Here is a 6537-nt window from a genome sequence, read left to right as displayed (position 1 = left end):
GAGCCAGACATCCTGGAATGTGAAGTCAAGTGGGCCTTAGGAAGCATCACTACAAAGAAAACTAGTGGAGGTGATAGAATTCCAGTTAAGCTATTTCAAATCCTAAAAGATGATGCTAAAGTGCACTTTATGCCAGTAAATTTGGAAATCTCAGCAGTGGCCACAGGAGTGGAAAAGGTCAGTTTTCACTCCAATCCCAAGGGAAGGCATTGCTGGAAGAAATATCAACAGCCTCAGATATGCAGATGATACCACTTTTATGACAGAAAGTGAAGAAGAACTAAAGTGCCTCTTGATGAAGGTGAAAGAGGAGAGTGAAAAAGTAGGTTTAAAACTTAACATTCAAATAATGAAGATCATGGCATCCAGTCCAATAACTTCATGGCAAATAGATGGGGGAAATGTGGAAATGGTGTTAGATTTCATTTTCTTAAGCTCCAAAATTAACTTGGACAGGTACTGCAGCCACGAAATTAAAAGACGCTTGCTCCTTGGCAGAATAGCTATGACAAACCTAGACAGGATATTAAAAAGCAGAGAGATCACTTTGACTACTAGGTCTGTATAATCAAAGCAATGGTTTCCCCAGTAGTCTTGTATGGTTGTGAGAGTTGGACAACAAAGAATGCTGAGCACTGAAGAATTGGTATTTTCGAACGGTAGTGTTGGAGAAGATTCGAGTGTCCCTTGGATAGTAAGGAGATCAAACCAGTCAATGCTAAAGGAAATCAACCCTGAATATTCATTGGAAGGACTGGTCCTGAAGCTGAAGCTCCAATACTTTGGCCACCTGATGTGAAGAGTTGACTACTTAGAAAAGACCCCGAGGCTGGGAAAGATTGAGGGCAAGAAAAGAAGGGGTAACAGAGGATGAGATGGTTGGATGGCATCACAGAGTCAAAGGACATGAGTTTGAGCCAGCTCAGGGAGACAGTGAAGGACAGAGAAGCCTGGCGTGCTGCAGTTCATGGGGTCACAAAGAGCCAAGTGTGACTTAGCGACTAGACAGCAAGATATTGAATATAGGATAAACAGACTCATGGACATAGAAAACAATCTTATGGCTACCAAAGTGGGAGAGAGGACAGGGATAAATTGGGGATATAGGATTAATAGGCACACACCACCAAAGAAAACTTTTGATCCATTTTGTTGTATAATTTTAAAGCATCATTTCAATGCTTAATCATATGAGTTATTCCATATCCCATAAGGTGAAACCACTGCTTCTCAAGTTAAGTTTTTTGGTTGTCTTTTTTATAATCTTATTAAAAGAGCCCTTCCATGGCAATTAAAACAGGAATCTGAAGCAGATGAGTTTCTGGGGGCCAGATGGACTGACCCAGCCAACGGGGTAACCTTCCTTGCCAAAATGTGCTGTGTGAGACCCACTCATGGGAGGATCTGTAATATTAGGTTCACCCATGACAGTGGTGGCATCATAAATAGTACTGCTATAAAGTACTTAGGGCTTCCCTGGTGGCTCAGATGGTAAAGAATCTGCCTGCAATGCAGGAAACCTGGGTTCGATCTCTGGGTGGGGAAGATCCCCTGGAGATGGCAACTCATTCCAGTATTCTTGCCTGGAGAATTCCATGGATCAAGGAGCCTGGTGGGCTACAGTCCACGGGGCCACAAAGAGTCAGACATGACTGAGTGACTGACACTTTCACAATGTACTTATATGTGAAAGAGCTAAATTGTGCAGGGTAACTAAGTAGGAAATCAGAATATGGGAAGGAAAAAACCCCTGCAAATACTACAAGTGATAAATGCAAAGGAATATAAAAATTGAAGCTATTGGCAATGGCAGGGGCTATTGACAGCAGTGAAGGGTACATGAAGGACAGGAACGTCTGAGCGGAGCTTAAAGGGTCTAGTGAGCATGGGTGGGGTAGGGAGGGAGAGCTGGGGTGGGGCTCAGACCTCAGGAGCAGAGGTAGCCTGGATGGACACAGGACCGGAGGCTTGAAGTGGGTAGAGGTGATGGATGTCGTTGGTGAGATATGAGAGGTGAAGTGGCCTGTGCACAGAAGAGCCTAAAATCCTCAGAGGATTGTGGCTTTAATTCAGCTGATGACATTGTAGGTTTCTGAACACAATCAAAATGTGTGTTTAACATAGGTCTTGCCGGCTGCAGCATAAAAATGAACTGGGAGGGAGGAAGCTGAAAGAGGAAGTATCGTTCCCTTATGACAGAGGAGAACGAGACCAGTGAAGGACTGTTTAATGTTGTGCTTCCAAAAAGGACGAATTTCCAAATTACCAAAGTTAAAGTCATTGATTTTATTTTTCATACATTTGTCCAGCAGCATTAATTCTACAAGCAACTGTAATGGACGCAATCCATTGTTTAATCACTGTCATAATTCAGAAATGATTTGCTTGCTTTCTTTGAAAATAACCTGTGTATATCAAGGGCCTAGAACCATATATATTGTTTATCACAACATCAGAAACAACTGTACGTTTTGGGAGTATTTCCTCCTGGAAGCAGTATGGTGGGGGCTGTGTGAGGTGGTGGTGGTGGTGTTCAGTGGTCACTGCAGGGAGCCCTGAGGGGGTGAGGCGGGGAGGGGCGCAAGGGGAGGTCATGTGCGCTCCTCCTAAGCCCCTGTGGGTTAGGTTAACTGCTCTTGACAGACTTGAGCCATTTCAGTGACTTTTCATTTTCAAGGGGAGAGTCTCAAATGCCACCATCTCATTTTATGACCCTTTCTCAAGGCACCCAAATCGTGGCCATCAAGTCCTGCTCTAAGATCCAAGTCAGTAACATATATTAAAGAAATTTCTGCTTTCCACAGATGTGAAATATAACATGAGTCCTCAGTGAAGTCATTTGAGGGGGGGATTGCATCATATAACATGTAAATGAACTGCCTTAAAACCTCTTTGCCTGTTCAGCTGCATGAAGCCCCACGGTGCCGAGCAGCAGCTCCTCCAACTCTCTTCCAACCCTGACTCTAAGTCTTCAGGACCCTCTGTCCTTTTTACATTGCTTTTGCTTCTTAGACTGTTTCCTTCTCTCCCTATTGCTTCTGAAAGTTTTCCTTCGCAGAGAACTCAAGCTTTTAATTTTTTATTTCTTTTGTCTAAATGTACTAAATCAATGTAACGCCTCTAGGTATTTTTCTTAACTTTACTCACTATTCCATCCTTGAAACAAAGGCCAGGATGCTGAGCACCTCAGCTAAAGAATCTTTCTTAGAAAGCTGAGGAGAAGATGGCGAAAACTGTTTGCCTAATAGTGTACCTGCCTCACAGATGGGGGGTGACCCATATTACTAAGAGGCTGGAACTCTTTAATCCAGATTATCTGCAGATTAACTCAAGCAAAGATGATCTCTGGAAAGTAGAAAGCTGATTACAGCTAGCAAATCAATGGGCTCTAAACCCTAGTGGGTACTTAAAAAAACTCTGACTTCAAATGAACTGGCTCCTTTCCTGAAGTTTTCTGCCACTTGGAAGCAAGTGTTTGGACGTCCTGATTTACAGGATGAAAAGACTCATGCGCCAGGCCAGAGCCCTGAATGCTGAGCAAGGCTGCCTTGCTTCCCATGGTTGTAGTTTAACGTAAACCATTTCAGATTTTTCTGCGTGTTATTTGAGGACTGAACGGTGACTTGCTCTCAGCCTCATGCTTTCTAGTGTCTGTCATCAAACCTAAAACATTACTATATCCAGCATCCAGGTCAGGTCCCCATGTCATGACAATGAGAGGTGGCTGGGTGAGCTCTCACATCTGAAAACAACTAGGGCTTTCCTCAGTGTTTCCAGGCGTCCATAAGGAAATCTTTCTCTCCTACTCTTTGGGTCTGTGGGTCTGTTTTCTTTCACACTGCCCTTGTCTCTCTATCTGTCTCACAGTTATACATACTCCTGGCTACATGTCTGGGTGTCTTCTCTATTATAGAGCTTTGTCCCTACTTGTCTTTGGGGTTTCTTCAGGAATTCCTTGAGCACAGAATATAACTCTTCCCTTTAGCCATAAGAGATGGATAGTAAGGTTGGCAATGGACATTTACAAAAAGGATTCCAGCAGTTCACGCTAACATGTTTAAGGAACAAGACACTACTAAGACAAGGGATTAACTGTATATTAAAATTATTCCCAGATGTCAGAGAGATTAGATGGAGGACACATATTTTAACTGAAAGTCAGTAATGATGACCAGTAAGGATATGTCTCATTTTTTATCAATAATTTGAATTTCTGAAAAGGGAAAATTATATAAGGATTTCAGTATTTTGAAGAATAGTGTGCTTTAATAGCCAGAAGGAACTTTAAAAATTACCTTAAGCAGCTCCCCAGCCCCGAGGATAAAGACCCAAGCCCACAGCAATGGAGTAACTTGCTCAAGGTTCTTCTGACCAGTGGTCAGAGCTTCTATGTCAGAGATCTAACATGTGCCAGATGTTATTCTAGGTCCCAGATATGTCACAAATGAGGTCAAGGTTGCTGTCTTCTTGGGGTTTAAACATCAGAGGAGGAGGCAGATAATAACAAATGAACAAGAACGTTTTAAACAGTGAAGACTCCTTTGATGTTATCAAAGGAAGGTCATGATAGAGAGATGGAAAGAGGTTCTGAAGACAGGACCTTGGTGCTGGGGGGTAGTGAGATGTGCTAGCCTGGTAGGGTGGTGAAAGTCTGAGTGTGTGGGGCACCAGAGCGCTCTCACGCCTCCAGATAAAGCACCCTTTTCAGTGCAACCGTGGATGAAAGGTTGTCATCTCCTTAGGATGCCCCCAGAAAGATAAGTAAAACCCATATTAAGGATATTCTATAAATAAGCATCATACAAATAAGCACCTACCATAAATAGCAAGAGTACTAGAGCATTAAAAACTCTTATTTACATAGCATCCATTCCCTGCCTTTGAGCATCTTAAAGCCTAGCGAACTGCTTCTCATCGCAAAAACAACAACAACAACAACTTACTGGACTTTGACAGTTACTCTGAAATCTATCCAGGACGAAGGAATGGAGGCAGCTAATGTGACTTAAGCAGGTTCTGATCAAGATCCTGTCCTCTTCTAAAAAAGAGCTATTAGTCATTGTACCCAGGGCTTTGGCTTCATGTTTTATCTACCACACATATTGAGGTTTAATTATATTATTACACTTACACAGTACAACAAAGTCTATATATATATATATATATACACACACACACACACACAGCACATCATATTGACTCTAAAACTGATACTAATCATTGGAAATAAATGAGAAGAATCAACGAAATTTCAGTGAGCAACTGCCAACATTGCAAAGCATTTTTTTCTTTTTAAAAATAAAAATTTGGCTAAATATATTGGGATTGAACGTGAAGAATTCAAGCTTCAATTCAATCATTATTCTTTAGCCTGTGATTATCTAAGGAGCCACTAAGATATAGATTAATATATATTTAGCGCTGATAATGGAGACGGCAATGGCAACCCACTCCATTACTCTTGCCTGGAAAATCCCATGGACGGAGGAGCCTGGTGGGCTGCAGTCCATGGGGTCGCACAGAGTCGGACACAACTGAGAGACTTCACTTTCACTTTCAAGCATTGGAGAAGGAAATGGCAACCCACTCCAGTGTTCTTGCCTGGAGAATCCCAGGGACGGGGGAGCCTGGTGGGCTGCCATCTATGGGGTGGCACAGAGTCAGACACAGCTGAAGCGACTTAGTAGCAGCAGTGCTGATAATAAAAAATACATTTTGTTGAAAGTATTATCTCCATGCCTATTTTCAGAGAAAATTACTCCCAGATTATGTGGGCTTCACATTACAATTGAAGAGGGAAAAACAGAAGCCTTCGATACTCATTTTTAAATTTTGGAGACAGGGGAAAGGATGGGAGAAGGGATAGGTAGGGAGTTTGTGAACATGTACACACTTTTATATTTAAAATGGATAACCAACAAGAATCTAATTTATAGCACATGCAACTCTGCTCAAGGTTATGTGGCAGCCTGGATGGGAGGGGAGTTTGGGGGAGGATGGATACGTGTGTATGTATGGCTCAGTCCCTTCACTGCTCACTTGAAACTATCACAGCATTGTTTGTTAATCCGCTATATTCCAAAATGAAATAAAAAGTTTTAGAAAAGTTTGAAGAAAAGGGCTAGTCTAAGGGTACTTTTTTTCCCTTGTTTATAAAAACAGGTTTAACAGAGATGTTGGGATTGTCTAAGACATTTCCAAAGGATCTTTACAATGGTTATAAAATTGTTTTCCGTCTCACTGCAATAACATTCCATAAATTGTTGAGGGGGATGGGGTGACCGTAAAGAATATAGAAGAGTTTCATAGCCTTGAAAATGTGAAAAATCCACGTGGCCTAATCTTTCTCCAGGAAGTGGGGGTTTATATCCAGTCACGATGTGTGAGCCAGAGTTGGGTGAGCTGCCTGCTACTCCAGAACTTGGCAATACAAGGCGATCTGATTGTCACAAAGTGTAGAATTTCTCAGTAAGTGTGAGTGGTGGAAGGGTGAGAGTGTGAATGTACCCTTCCTGGAGTAAAACAGGACCTCCAAGC

This window comes from Cervus elaphus, chromosome 9 (genome assembly GCF_910594005.1).
Source record: "Cervus elaphus chromosome 9, mCerEla1.1, whole genome shotgun sequence".
Taxonomy (NCBI): Eukaryota; Metazoa; Chordata; class Mammalia; order Artiodactyla; family Cervidae; genus Cervus; species Cervus elaphus.
The sequence above is the reverse complement of the archived record's forward strand: the minus strand, read 5'-3'. Positions refer to the sequence as shown.